The sequence below is a fragment of the Fukomys damarensis genome, unplaced genomic scaffold, assembly GCF_012274545.1.
Source record: "Fukomys damarensis isolate Sample0158 unplaced genomic scaffold, DMR_v1.0_HiC HiC_scaffold_15, whole genome shotgun sequence".
NCBI lineage: Eukaryota > Metazoa > Chordata > Mammalia > Rodentia > Bathyergidae > Fukomys > Fukomys damarensis.
Window position 1 is genome coordinate 42170185 of NW_022900927.1, and position 14355 is coordinate 42184539.

Here is a 14355-nt window from a genome sequence, read left to right on the forward strand (position 1 = left end):
CGCAGATTTGTTAGGGGAGCACCGATATCCAGAAAAGCCCCGTCGTTGCTTTTCTCTGGATGTCAGACATTAAAAGGGGACCACAATTGTTCAGTTGAGAAGCTTAAGGGCAATAGATTGGAATGGACCTCAGAGGGTCAGGGCTCAAGTGGCAGCAGTTAAATGCCAAAGCCAGGGTAAACACGCTTACATTCATGGACAACAGAAGCGGAACAGTGACCAGAATGGTCTGACATGTGGAGACCTATGGTGCTGGCTAATTAGCCATGGTGTTCCCAGAAGTGAAATAGAGAGGAAGCCCATAAAATTTTTGCTAGAGTTATATAATCAAAACATTTAAGGGAAAATGAATAGAAACCTACTTCAAATGATAGTAACAGGGAATCATGACCCCCTCAATCAGTTCCTGAATTTGAGCCAGTTTACAGACTCAGATCCCTTTGAATGAACTGGAAGCCGTGTCCCCTTGAGGAATGACTATAACGTATCACCAGTAATGCATATGACCAACCCTTCTCCCACCCTTTCCAAAAGTAGCCTCAGGCCTTTCACCAGAGTAACTGTACACTGGGAGGAGGGAAATGATTAGGCGCTTTGGGAATGACTGAACACTGTTTCTGAGCTAACACTGATTCCCAGAGTTCCAAAATGTCATTTTAGCTCTCCAGTAAGAGTAGGGAATCTATGGAGGTCATGTGATCAATGGAGTTTTAGCCAAGTTCCTACTCAATGCTTCTAGGAGTTCCTTGAATCCATTCTGTAGTCATTTCTCCTGTTTTAGAATGCATAATTTGGATAGATACACTTACTACTTGGCAGAATCTTCACATTGATTCCTTAACCAGCAGTATGGGGGTTATTAAGGTTAGAAAGGCCAAATGGAAGCCACTAGAGTTGCCTTTACCTTGTAAAATAGTCAAAAAGCAATATTGCATCCCTGAAGGAGTTGCAGAGATTAGTACCACCATCAAAGACTTCAAAGATGCAGGGGTGGGGGTTCTCACCACATCTGCATTTAATTCTCCCATTTGACCTGTGTAGAAAATGGATGTGACTTGGAGAATGCCAATAGATTGCCATAACCTGAATTAAGTGGACACTCCAGTTATAGCTGCTGTACCAGATGTAGTTTCCTTGCTTAAGCAGATAAACACACTCCCTGGTAATTGCTATGCAGCTATTGATTTGGCAAATACCTTCTTCTCCATACATATCCAAAGACTCATGAGAAACATCTTGTTTTCTTCTCCATACATATCCAAAGATGCATGAGAAACATTTTGTTTTCTGCTGGCAAGGCCTGCAATACTCCTTCACTGTCCAACCACAGAGTAACATTAACTCTCCAGCCCTGTGTCACAACTTGGTTCACAGGGAACTTGATTACCTTTCTCTTCCACAAAGTATCACACTGGCCTATTACATTTATGGTGTTATTCTGATTGGACAAAGTGAGCAGGATGGAGCAACCACTCTGGATTTGTCAGTGAAGCATTTGAGAGCCAGAGGATGGGAAATAAATCCAACTAAAATTCATAGTCCTACTACCTCAGTGTAATTTCTAGGAGTCCAGTGACGTGAGGCATGAAGAGATATCCCTTATAAGGTAGGAGATAACTTGTTGCACCTGGCTCCCCCTACAACCAAAAAAGAAGCACAATGCCTAGTGAGCCTACCTGGATTTTGGAGGCAACACATTTTTCAGTTAGGTGTTTTTCTCCGGTTCATTTACCAAATGGCTTGGAAAGCTTATAGTTTTGAGTGGGATCCAGAACGAGAAAAGGTTCTACAACAAGCACAGGCTGGTGTGTGGGCTGCTCTGCCACTGGGGCCGTATGTTCCAGCAGATCCAACAGTACTTGAAATAAAAGTGGCAAATGGAGATGCTGTTTGGAGTCTCTGGCAGGTCCCCATAGGTGAATCATAGCAGAGACCTTAAGGATTTTGGAATAAGACTCTGCCACCATCTGTGGACAACTACTCTTCTTTTGAAAAACAGCTCTTTGCACACTCCTGTCATTAGTGGAAACTGAAAGCCTGACCAAATTGCCATGCAATCTGAGTTACTAATATGAGCTGGGTATTATCTGATTCATCGAGTCATAAGGTTGGATGTGCACAGTAATAGTCTATTAAATGGAAATGGTATGTACACAATCAAGCCAGAGCAGATCCAGAAGTTACAAGCACGTTACATAAAGTAGTTGCTCAGATGCTCATGGCCCCTACTTCTGCTATAGTGTCTTCTGTTTCCCAGCATGCACAGGGCCTGGTTTACTGGCGGTTCTTCTTGTTATGCAGGTACCACCCACAATGACAACATCTTTCCAGGACATCCCTGGGGAAGGGAAATCTTTAGAGCAGGCAAAACTTCAGGCAGTGCACCTGGTAGTACATTTTTCCTGGAAGGAGAAATGGCAAGATGTGAGACTGTATACTAATTCATGGGCTGTAGCCAGTAGTCTGGCTGCATGGTCAGGAACTTACAAAGAATGTGACGGAAAAATTGGTGACAAACATACTTTGGGAAGAGGTATATATATTGACTTCTCCACACATGCACAAAATGTAAAAGTATTTGTATTCCATGTAAATTCTCACCAAAAATTTACCTCAGCAGGAAAGACTTTAACAATCAAGTGGATAAAATGGCCCATTCTGTAGATAGTTGTCAAACTCTTTCTTCAGCCACTTGTGTAATTGCCCAACAGGCACATGAGAAAGCGGCTATGGTGGCAGAGATGGAGGTTATGGGTGTGCTCATTAACATGGACTCCCACTCACCAAGGCTGACTTGGCTACTACCACTGTTTGATACCCAAAATGCCAGCAGCAGAGACCAACACTGAGTCCCCCATATGGTGCCATTCTCTGGGGTGATCACCCTACTACCTGGTGGCAGTTTGAGTATATTGGACCACTTCCATCATGAAAAGGACAGAACTTTGTCCTTACTGGCAGAGATACTTTTGGTGGATGTGGATTTGTCTTCCATGAGGGAAATGCTCTTCACAAAAATACCATATGTGGACTCACAGAATGTCTTATCCACATCATGGAATTCCACACAACATTTCCTCTGACCAAGGAACACATTTTACAGGCAAAACAGTGAGGCAATGGCTCATGCTCATGGAATTCACTCATCTTACCATATTTCTTACCATCCAGAAGTGGTTAGATTGATAAAAAGGTAGAATGGTCTTTTGAAGACACAGCACAAGCTAGATGGCATTATCTTGAAGATCGGGGAGAAGGTTCCTCAAAAGGCTGTGTATATGCTTTGAACCAACTCCCACTATAATGTACCATGTCTCTCATAGCCAGGATTCACAGATCCAGTATTCAAGGGGTGGCAGTAGGAATAGTACCAGTCACAGTACCCATAGAGATCCACTAGCAAAAGTTTTGCTTCCTGTCCCATGACCTTATACTCTCATGGCTTAGAAGTATTAGTTCCAGAGGGAGAAGCCTCGTACCAGAAAGCACAATGATACCATTGAAGTGGAAACTAAGACTTCGCCCTGGTCATTTTGACCTCCTTCCTCTGAGCAAACAAGCTAAAAAGGGAGTTACAATGTTGGCAGGGGTGATGGATCCAGACTATCAAGGGGAAATTGGACTATTACTCCATGATGAAGAAAAGGAAGAATATACTTGGAGTGCAAGAGATCTTTTAGGGTGCCTACTAGTATTACTATGCCCTGTTATTAAAGTCAATGAGAAACTACAACAACTTAATCTAGACAAAATGACAAATGGTCCAGAACCTTCAGGAATGAAGGTATGGGTGATACCACCAAGGAAAGAACTAAGAATTGCTGAGGTGCTTGCAGAAGGCCAAAGGAATATAGAATGAGTAGTAGAAGGTAATTCTAAATACCAACTATGACTCTGTGATCAGCTACAAAAATGAGAATTGTAATTTTAGTAGTACTCTACCAATATGCTTCCAAGATAATATAATGTTGTGTGAATTAATATTGGTTCTTAAGTATTGTTATACCTATGTTCAAGTTATGAAATGTTTGAAATAAGCATCACCCTCTAAAAAACCTTGCCTTGTCTTTTGGGGAGTGAATTAGTATGTTTACATGTTCATGCCGAATAGTTGCAACATGTTAGGTGCAATTATGTACTTGTCTTTGTATCAGGAAACTATGCAATAAAGAGATGTGTGTGGTTATCAAGGTGACAAGTAATAGTTAACTGGTTGTATCAATTTGAGTAAGAAATGCCCTATTAAATTGATTCACCATACTTCTGGCTGTGGAAGACCCACCATAGGAAGGATAGTTGCCATAATAGTATAAAAGGGAAACAAAGAAGAAAGGCTATTGCTTCTGTTTCTTTGGAGGTGCTCCAGTTTTCGCCTTCTCTTTGGATGTCATCTTCAGTTTCCAATAAAGATTCTTGCCTCCAGAACAGATCCTTCAGCCTCATTGTAGACCCTTTAGCCTCTTGATGAAGACTCACATAGGACATTACAGTGAACTCCAGTCCTTCAGTTGGATCTATTGGATCTTCAGCATGCATGGTCCTCTAGTAACTTTCCATGCCTGACTCTGTGGGCAGCCACTGCAAGCCAATCTTGGACATTCTTATATATTTGTATATCTTTCATTAAATCTACTTCTCTAGTAAGCACTGACGACTGACTATACATAATTTTGAGGGGTTGTTTTGTTTTGTTTTGTTTTTTGAGACAGGGTCTCACTATGTAGTTGATACTGACCTGGAACACACTATGTAGTCCAGGCTGGTCTTGAACTCACAGAGATCCTCCTGCCTCAGTCTCCCAAGTGCTGGGATTACAGGTATACACCACACCTGGGTGTGACTATACATAAATTAACTTCAACTTGAAGAGGTTTTCTATCTCTTTTCTCTTGTTCTACATGGAAGATTCTCTAGGATAGCTCAACAACAGATTCCTAGGTAATTTTTAATATAACATTGGATCTTTTATTGTTATTCCATCATTAATAAACTATTTTAAGGTAAGGATAATCTAACATTGAAAAATGACTCTCCACATACAGACTCTTGAGTAGATTGATTAATTAATGGGTGGATTAATTTTTACTTACATAGTTTCATTCTTTTATTTCTTTTATCATCTCCAAAAGGACTTAAATTTCATATGAACTAAACAATATTAATGTGTGAAATTTTTTACTTAAATAATAGTGTTAAGTACTTAAATTTATGACTTCAGTTGGAAAACTATGCTAGATTCCCCAGAGAAATTAAACTAAAGGGTGTGTGTGTGTGTGTGTGTGTGCGTGTGTGTGTCTACTATCAATAAATATACAAATATTTACATAAATACATATTATATTTATTGAGAGATGGGTTGACTTATGCATTGGCTTATGAAATTACAGAAACATTCAAGTCTAAAATTCACTGGGTGAGCCAATCAGACTGGAAACCCAGGCAAGAGCCAATGACACTTCAAGGCCTAATGCCCTCTACTAAAAGAATTTTTTTCTTTTTCAAAGGAGGTCAGTCTCTTCTTTTTTGACCTTCAACTAATGGAATATGGTTTGACAATGTTATGAAGAGCTATATTTTTCCAAAGTATGCCAACTGAAGTATTGGTTTTTTAATAAAGGAAACCCTTACAAAAACACCCAAAATAATGTTTGACCAAATGTCTAACCCTATGGCCTAGCCAAGTTGCACATAAAATTAGCTGTAACAGAAACCAAAAGTTTTCCCCTTTGTCATACTTTAAACTCCATTAAAAATTAGGTGTAGTGGTGTACACCTGTAATCCCAGGACTGAATAAATCTAAGGAAAGATGATTATAAATTCTAGTCCTATATCGATTACTCAGTAACTTTTAGCTATAACCCTCAGTAAAAATCAAATACAAGTTACATAATCCTAAATTATCATGACACAAGAGTAAATATTTCTATCACAAAGGATTAAGTAGGGAGATAGAGAAGACTTCGACTAAAGCAAGACCAAAATCCATCAGGGCAAACATTATAACCTGTAGCTCAATATCCTGCACACTATGGTAAAATATAAGCCCCAAAGAACTTGGTAGGCTCTATAATTTTGGCCTTTGGCTGCAGCTTATATAGCCTCTATCTTGGGCTCATTCTCCTCAGAGATCATAGCTCTCCTCTGCTGATGTTCTACATTACTGGCATCTCCACCTTTTGGGAATCTCCACATCCCTATTGGCTTCATTCCCACAGCTTCATGAACTATCAGCTCAGGCACTCTTTGCTTGGCTCCCTAGGTCTTCGTTTGAAATCTGAATGGAAGCCTCCCTTATTCCCCAGTTCTTGCATTCTTCATGCTGTTAATGTCACCATTATGTGGACAACACCAAAATATGTTTTCATTCAGAGCAGAACCAGGTCTCTCTAGACCATGGTCACAGTGGAATCTGAGTGACTGGATGGTAGGTTAAATGAAATCTCAGGGAATTACCTTCCTTCTCAAGCAAGGGGCCCAAGGGCTACCTTCTTGAATGGAATATTTAGAATTTTGTACCTTTGACTATGTGAAGGGTAGGGTCTTACAGAATGCTGAAGTTCCCTTAAGACATCTCTCCTCCTGTCCATGTTCAAAGAAATTGTTTTCTCTCTAATGGCACTAATGTGTTCAACAAGCACACTTATTTTGGCCCCAACTTTACACATTTGGGCTAACATTTATGTCTTTCAAATAGTTCTGCTCTGCTTTTTGCACCAAATTCTCACTATCAATTTGTTTAAAACCAGCCAACAGCCTAAACATTGAGGTGCCTTGAAATTTCCTCTACCAGATCAATTCTTCCACTACCCCTAATCTTAGTCTTCTACAAAGTCTCAGTAAAAAGTTGACAAGTTTCCCGCCAAAGTGTACATGTGCCTTCTAATCAAACTGCCAATGAAGTCCTTGTTCCCAACAGAAATATCTTGATACTGGTCTTTCCTGTTCACATTCCTATTATCAATCTGCTCCTGTGAACTCTGACAAAAATCATCCACCAATCTCTGCTTAGAACATTCTAGGGTTACTCTAGCTGGTTCCTCCAAACTTTTTCAAATGCCTCCTGCAAGACAATTTCAAATGCTTCTAAACTATGTGGTCAGGCAAAATCACAGTGACAGTCCCACTTTTCTGGTAATAAGTTCCTATGACAGCTGTTTTGTAATGAGTCACAATACTTGACATCCATCAGTAAAAAGAGGAAAAGTTTTAATTAGGCTCAGAGTTTTGGAGGATTCTGTCCTTGGTCTTCTGGCACAGGCAGAAACATCATTGCAGAGCAAAGCTGCTTAGTTCATGGTGACTAGGAAGCAGAGGGCAGCAGTATCAGTTAGGAAATAGGTCAGAACTTATACATAGTATCCAAAGTTCCACCTCTATGACCCATGTAGAAATATGCCAAAACGTGTTCCATCAATCCCCTGGGAAGATATCAAAGCCAAACAAATTGTTGTTCCTTTTAATCACCACAGGTAGGAAAAGAGAATAAAGATTATAAGTAAAGAAAAAATTTAATCCTTTATAGATTTTATCCACATAAAAGAATCTAGAAAAGACAAAAGAAAAATAAGGATATAGCAAGGTTACTAGGTAGGTTATTTTTAAAAAAATCAGATTGTTAGGAAATATAATTCTTTTTTTTCCAGCTTTAATTGAGTTTATTGGTACATTTTAGGGATACATTACAGTTATATTCATTGTTAGGATCTTGTACCTCTACATGACAGGACTTGATTCTCATTTTTTCCCCTTACCTCTGCCCTCTCTTCACCCCCTCCTCCCCTCCCCATCTACAAACACTTTATTTTCATCTTTTCATTCTCTCACATTTTTTTCTTTTCCCTTTTTACTCTTCCCCTACCCATCCCACCTTCCCTACACCTTTAGCTCCTTTCTTCCCTTATATATAATAAAATCTAAATTCCTACTTGTCTTTTTATGACCTTGGCAAATAAATTTAGGAAAAAAAAAAACCTATTCAGAAGAGCAGATGGCCAAGAATAGACAACTCAATCTTGAAAAGGAATAAAATGATGAGTGTTTCCAATTACTGAGATTTATTATTATATGTTCATTATAAGATCCCAATATTTATTATAAAATAGTTACTAGATTTTTATGAAAGGAGAAGGAAGACTGGGAGAGAAGAGAGAAGAGAATCAGCACACCACTAGGTAGTAGGAAAATATACCATCAAAGCACAATATATACATGCATGGAGATATGGTGAAACCAATTTTTTACAATAAGTATTATAAATGGTTATAATAAAAATTAATTTATACTATCCATCAATAAAAATCTGATTTATGACAGCAGAGCACCACAAATTGAGAAGAAATGGTGAAGTATTAAGGAAAATGTGGCATTTAGTCAGTTCATTACTAACACCAAAATAAAATAAAATGAGCTTCCTAGCAACATACATACACATACACACACACAAATTCAGATGATTAAAATATAAATATGAATGCTAAAATTTCTACAAATAACCATCGTAGCTTTTTTAGGAAAGGATTTCTCAAGATACAAAAAGTAGTAACCATGAAAGACAAGACAGATAAATTTTGTAACATTGTCCATCATTTTATATTCATAAAAATGTGACAAACGAGACCAGCACAGGCAAAGGGTATTTCAGTGCATGGAGTTGACAAAGGATTCATGCAGAAACCTTAATTTCCAAATTAATAAGAAAAAATACAATAAAAGCAAAAGATGAAAATTGTTAGAAGAGATAATCCCAAAACCAAAAGAAAAGGACTGAAAAAGAATAATTTTACTAATAACAAAAAATCCAAATTAAAATGACAATGTTATATTGTTTTAGATCATATTAGTGAAAATCATCTAATAATGGATACATGAACCGTACATTGTTTACAGATATGTATTTGTGGAGCATATTTATAGCAAAAATTGACTACACACGAACTGATAGATAATTCATATGATGCATGCAACTTGTCAGAGTCACTGAAAGGTTTATAGTTAATAGAAGCTCTTTGCATGAGGATGCATGCACAATGGCAGTGACAATATTGCTATAAAAGGTTAGCAACTAAATATTATAGCATATTTAGTAAATATAAATGCGGAAAAATAAGAACCAAGATGAATTATGTAAAGGTGCAAATTTCCAACAATGAATATCATTATATTGTATACCTTAAATGTACCAATAACATTAATTTTAAAAATAAAATAAAATATAGCCTTTCAAAGAATCACCATATATGCATAAAATAATATTATGTAGCAATGCAAATAAAAAACCAAAAGCCACACAGGCTGGCACTGATTAATTTCACAAATGATATTGATTACAAATATTGCCTAGGGACAGTAAGAATAGAAAGTGTCAGAGTTACAGGTTTTTAAAAATTTGGTGTTTCCATCTGACGACAGTGTGAAATAAGAAAGGATCACACAGAGACATTTAACTCTACACTTAACCTGACTAGTATGTTTGATAGATATGTATATACATTTAAATATTATAAAATCTGTATATATCTCTATTTGTTTATGACTATATATTCACTTTTCTGAATAATTTCAAGGTAAAATATGCAAAGGAAGGGAAAAAGTTCTGCTACAAAGTTTTAATCTCTCTTCCATTATCATATAGCTCACCATTCTATGCCACCGACATTTTCATTCCTAGAAGAACCCTGGTGATTTATTCCATTGCATGCATATTTAATTTGTACGTGCCTATCCTTGCTTTCCTATTCATATATTGTTTTAGAGTCATGATGCTTTGATGCATAAGATCAAAGAGAAAATGCAACTGTGTGAAATAAAATCTATTCAACATTACAGAAATGTTCAGTAATATCCCTAATTTCAGAGAGTTTGATGCCAATAAAAGGGCTGGACTTGCAACTCTGGAAGCATTTTGACTCCTTGGAGAAATACTTTAAAGTTCAAAAACTACTTTATGAAAATAGAATTAGTGGATACCTGTTCAATTATTCCGCTATTAAATGAGTTACAAAATATACGCCGAGCACATCCTCCCCCATTTAATGGTGTGATGTAAGTGTATCAGTGACGTAAGTAAAGAAATAACTTGATTGGTTACGGAATATTGACGATACATTGTAATTTCCTTTCAAAATTATACGTAAAAATACAAGTAGTCACAAATCATTAAAGTAAGAACAAGGCAGATAGAGGGCAAGTAGTGGTATTTTGGGGTCATTTTTAAATTCATAATATGCCATGGCACTAATGTTGCTGCTCTGTGTGTTCTGTAATTGACTATTACAGAAAAACAAAAAACAACAAACGTTAACCAGTCACACTCTACAATCATACGATCGTTTACTATTCTAAAACACCAGAAAGGAGAAATTTTAAACAATTATCTTTGATAGACTAGGGGCTTTACTATACATGTAATAAGGACATTACCAGTGGCGGGTGATTCTTAGAAGGTGCTGATAAAGTTGCTTTTTTGAAATACAAAATTCAAAGGAATTGTAAGACTCGTGTACGATAAAATGGGATCAGAGGGCCCAACATGAAATTCCAGAATGGAGTCATTGTGTAATCACTCCTGTGGTGCTCGGTACAAGATAGCAGTGCAACATATGTGCGAAGGCTGCGCTGTTGTAAGATTGTGGAGCTTACGTACCTTAGGAGGAAGTGCTAGATCTTTCTGCTTCAGAAGCAGAAGCACAAGAAAATAAGCATGTGCAGCATAGAGAAGCCAAGCCGTAGGATAAAAGGGAAAACCAACCAGTTTTCTTGTAGCAATATGAACTGAAACAGATCACGTCGTGGGCAAAGAGGTAAAGATATGGTAGTGATAGTAGTTCCCATAAACCATAAGTAGTTGTGATTTAAGGGGTAATTGTGATAATCATAGAATTTTGCAAATGACTATTTCTTATATACTCTAAATTGGTGACTAGCTATCATTTTTTTTTAACTTTCTTTGTTAAATTTGAACTGATAGCTAATCACAAAATGGGTGCATATTTATGGGCATCCTGGGATATTTACACACATGTATACACTGAATAATATGTAAGTCAGGATAAACATATTAATATCCGCAGTCATTTATAATTTTTTTGTTTGTTTTTGACACAGGGTCTCACCATGTAGTTGAGACTGACCTGGAACTCACTATGTAGTCCAGGTTGGTCACTCAGCCTTCCGAGTGCTGGGATTACAGGCGTGCGCCACCACACCCGGCTTGTCATTTATAATTTTGTGAGCAAAACATTCAGAATGCTTTCCTCTAGCTTTTTGAAATGTACAATAGATTATTGTTACCTATAGTTATCTTACTGTGCAATAGTATACCAGAGCTTCTTACACCTGTCTAACTACATACAATTTAGGACCACTGATCAATTTCTCTCCATTCCTTTTTCTCTTATTCTCCCAGCCTTGGTAACCACCATTCTATTCTTGACTTCCATGAGGTTAACTTATATTTTAAGGAGGGGGAAATATCAAGCAGTGCTCCTTTTCCTTTGCCTTATTTCACGTAATTAATAATATTCAGTTCCATAGTGTTGCAAATACAGTATTGCATCCTTTTATGTCTGCATGGCATTCCATTGTGTATGTCCATCACACTTTCTCTATTTATTGAGCAAATTTATCTTTTATCTAGTACCTATAAAAATAAAATATATGTATTAATGAGGTACATTGTTATGTTCTGATACACACATATATATATATATATATATCATGATGTTTTATTCATATTAAACAAATCTACTTCTTTAGAAGTTTGTCATTAATAATGCATCTTTCAAATTTTTTCTTATAGCTTTTGAAATGTACAGTACATTTTGTTATGTACAGTCACCCTGCTACTGTACAATAGCACACCAGAACTTGTTGCTCCAATCTGATTGTAACTTACTACCCATGATTTATATTTACCCATCACTTTCTCCCCGCTACTCCTCTCCACCCACCCACCCAACCTCTGGTAACCACCATTCGTTTTTTGGTTTTTTGTTTTGTTTTGTTTTGTTTTGTTTTTAGTACAGGGGATCAAACTTGCCTTGCACTTGAGAGGCAGGTGGAGGAACCACTTGATTAAATCCCCAGCCCTCCACTGTTTAAAGTATGATCAACTTTCTTAGATTTTACATGAGTGAAAATGTGTAGTATCTGTCTTTCCGTCCCTGCTTAGGTAACAATGATTTCCTGTTCTACCCATGTTGTTGTAAATCGCAGGATTTCATTAATTTTCATAGCTGAATGATAGTCCGATATGTATATGTACCATATTTTCTGTAACCATTCATTCATTGATGGACTCAGGTTGTTTTCATTTCTTGGCTATTGTGGACAGTGCTACAATGAACATGGGAGTGTAGATGTCTTGTAGACGTGCCCATTTTATTCCTTTAGATATATACCCAGTAGTAGGATTGCCAGATTGTGTAATAGTTCTATTTTTTTTTAACTTTTTGAGGAATAACTGTCCTGTTTCCATAATGGCTACTATAATAACTTACATTCTCACCAACAATGTATTAGTGTTTCCTCTTCTCTAAAACTTCAACAATAATGGCTACTCTTACTGAAGTGACTGATACCTGTTTGTGGCTTTAATTTGCATTTCTCTGATGTTCATGCTGGACATATTTCTTTTTTGTATACATATTGGCCATTTTTATGTCTTCCTTGGAGAAAGGTTCACTTATGTCTATAACCCATTTTTAATTGAGTTTTCTGGAGTTTTTGTTGTTGTTAGTTTTTTTTCCTTTTTGCTATTGAATTGCGTTCTTTATATATATTGGATGTCAGTTCCTTGTCAAACACATATATCACAAATTTTTCTCCGATTCTGTAGGTATGTTTGCATTTTGTTGATCTTTCTCTGCTGTTCAGAGGCCTTTTTTACTTTGATATAATCACATTTGTCTAGTTTAGCTTTTGTTTCTTGTCTTTGCTGGGCCTTGTACAAAACTTCCTTGCCCATTCCAATTTGCATGAAGGACTCCTCCATTTTCTTTTATTAGTTTCATAATTATAGGGTTATATTTAAGACTCTAATCCATTTTTAGTTGATTTTTGCAACTAGTGAGAGACAGGGGCCTAACTCCACTGTTTCGCCTGTGAATATCCAAGTCCTTTCTCCAATGCATTTTGTGCCAGTTTATTTTAATTGTGAACTTGACCAGGTTAAGAATTACTGGGGATTGAACTCAGTCCTTGTGCTTGCAAGGCAGGTGGTGGCACCACTGAGCTAAATCCACAGCTCCAACCAGGTGAAGAGACTCTTGGAGAAAGGACTAGATCATGAACACTGTGCTAATCTGTGGATATATTCACTTATGGTCATAGCTGAACGTGTTGCTGGCAGGTGTAGACCACTTGAAGGAGGTGGGCCACTGGGCATGTTACTGAGGAGGATATACTTGCTGCTGGCACTCTTCCTCTGTTGGCCTGCTTCCCAGCAGTCATGAAATAAACAGCTCTGCTTCACCATGATGTTTCCTAGATTGGAGCCAGCTGACGAAGGATGCAAACTTCCAATCTTGTAAGCCAAAGTAAACCTCTCTTTTAAGTTATGTGTGTTGAGTATTTCAGCTCAGCTACAAAAATGCTGGTCACTGCAACATTCTTAGCATATCATAAACCAAGACGAGAGAGAGAGAGAGAGAGAGAGAGAGAGAGAGAGAAACAGAGAGAAAACAAAAACAGTTGGCTTTAGATATAGAGGTTTACTTCTGAGTTCTCTATTCTGTTTCATTTGTGTATGTGTCATTTGTATTAATACCATGCTGCTTTCATTACTACAGCTTTATAGTATATTTTAAAATTATGTGGTGCAGTGTTTCCTGTCATGTTACTGTTACTTAAGATCACTTTGGCTGTTGAGAATCTTTTGAGATTTCATATATATATTTTAGGACTATTTTATCTAGTGCTATGAAGCATATCATTGTTACATTTAAGGTAATAGGGCATTGAAACAATAATGATTTTTCCAATCCATGAATGTGTGATGTGTTTTCCTTTTATGACCTTTTCAATTTCTTTCATTAATATATTAATGTTTTCATTGTAGAGATCTTTTACATTGTTGAGAAAATTTATTCCACGGGTCTTTGTTTGCTTAGCTATTATAAATGTTATTGCTTTTGAATTTCTATTCCAGGTAATTTGGTATTGACAAACAGCAAGGCTACTGATTTTTGTGTGCTGTCCTTTTATACCGTAACTTTGCTGAGTTCATTGAATAGTTCTCATAGCTTTTTGGTAAAGTTCATTTTTTTTTTTTAATAAAAAGATCATGTATTCAGAAAACAGTGACATTTTTACTGCTTTTCCAGTTTGGATGTCATTTATTTCTGACTCTTGATCGA

The 14355-nt window shown here is 37.0% G+C and overlaps 1 pseudogene; it reads left to right on the forward strand.

Moving 5' to 3' along the window:
- The first annotated feature begins 496 nt into the window (after positions 1-496).
- On the forward strand, positions 497-3916 carry LOC104873076 (annotated as a pseudogene).
- Positions 3917-14355: the final 10439 nt, after the last annotated feature.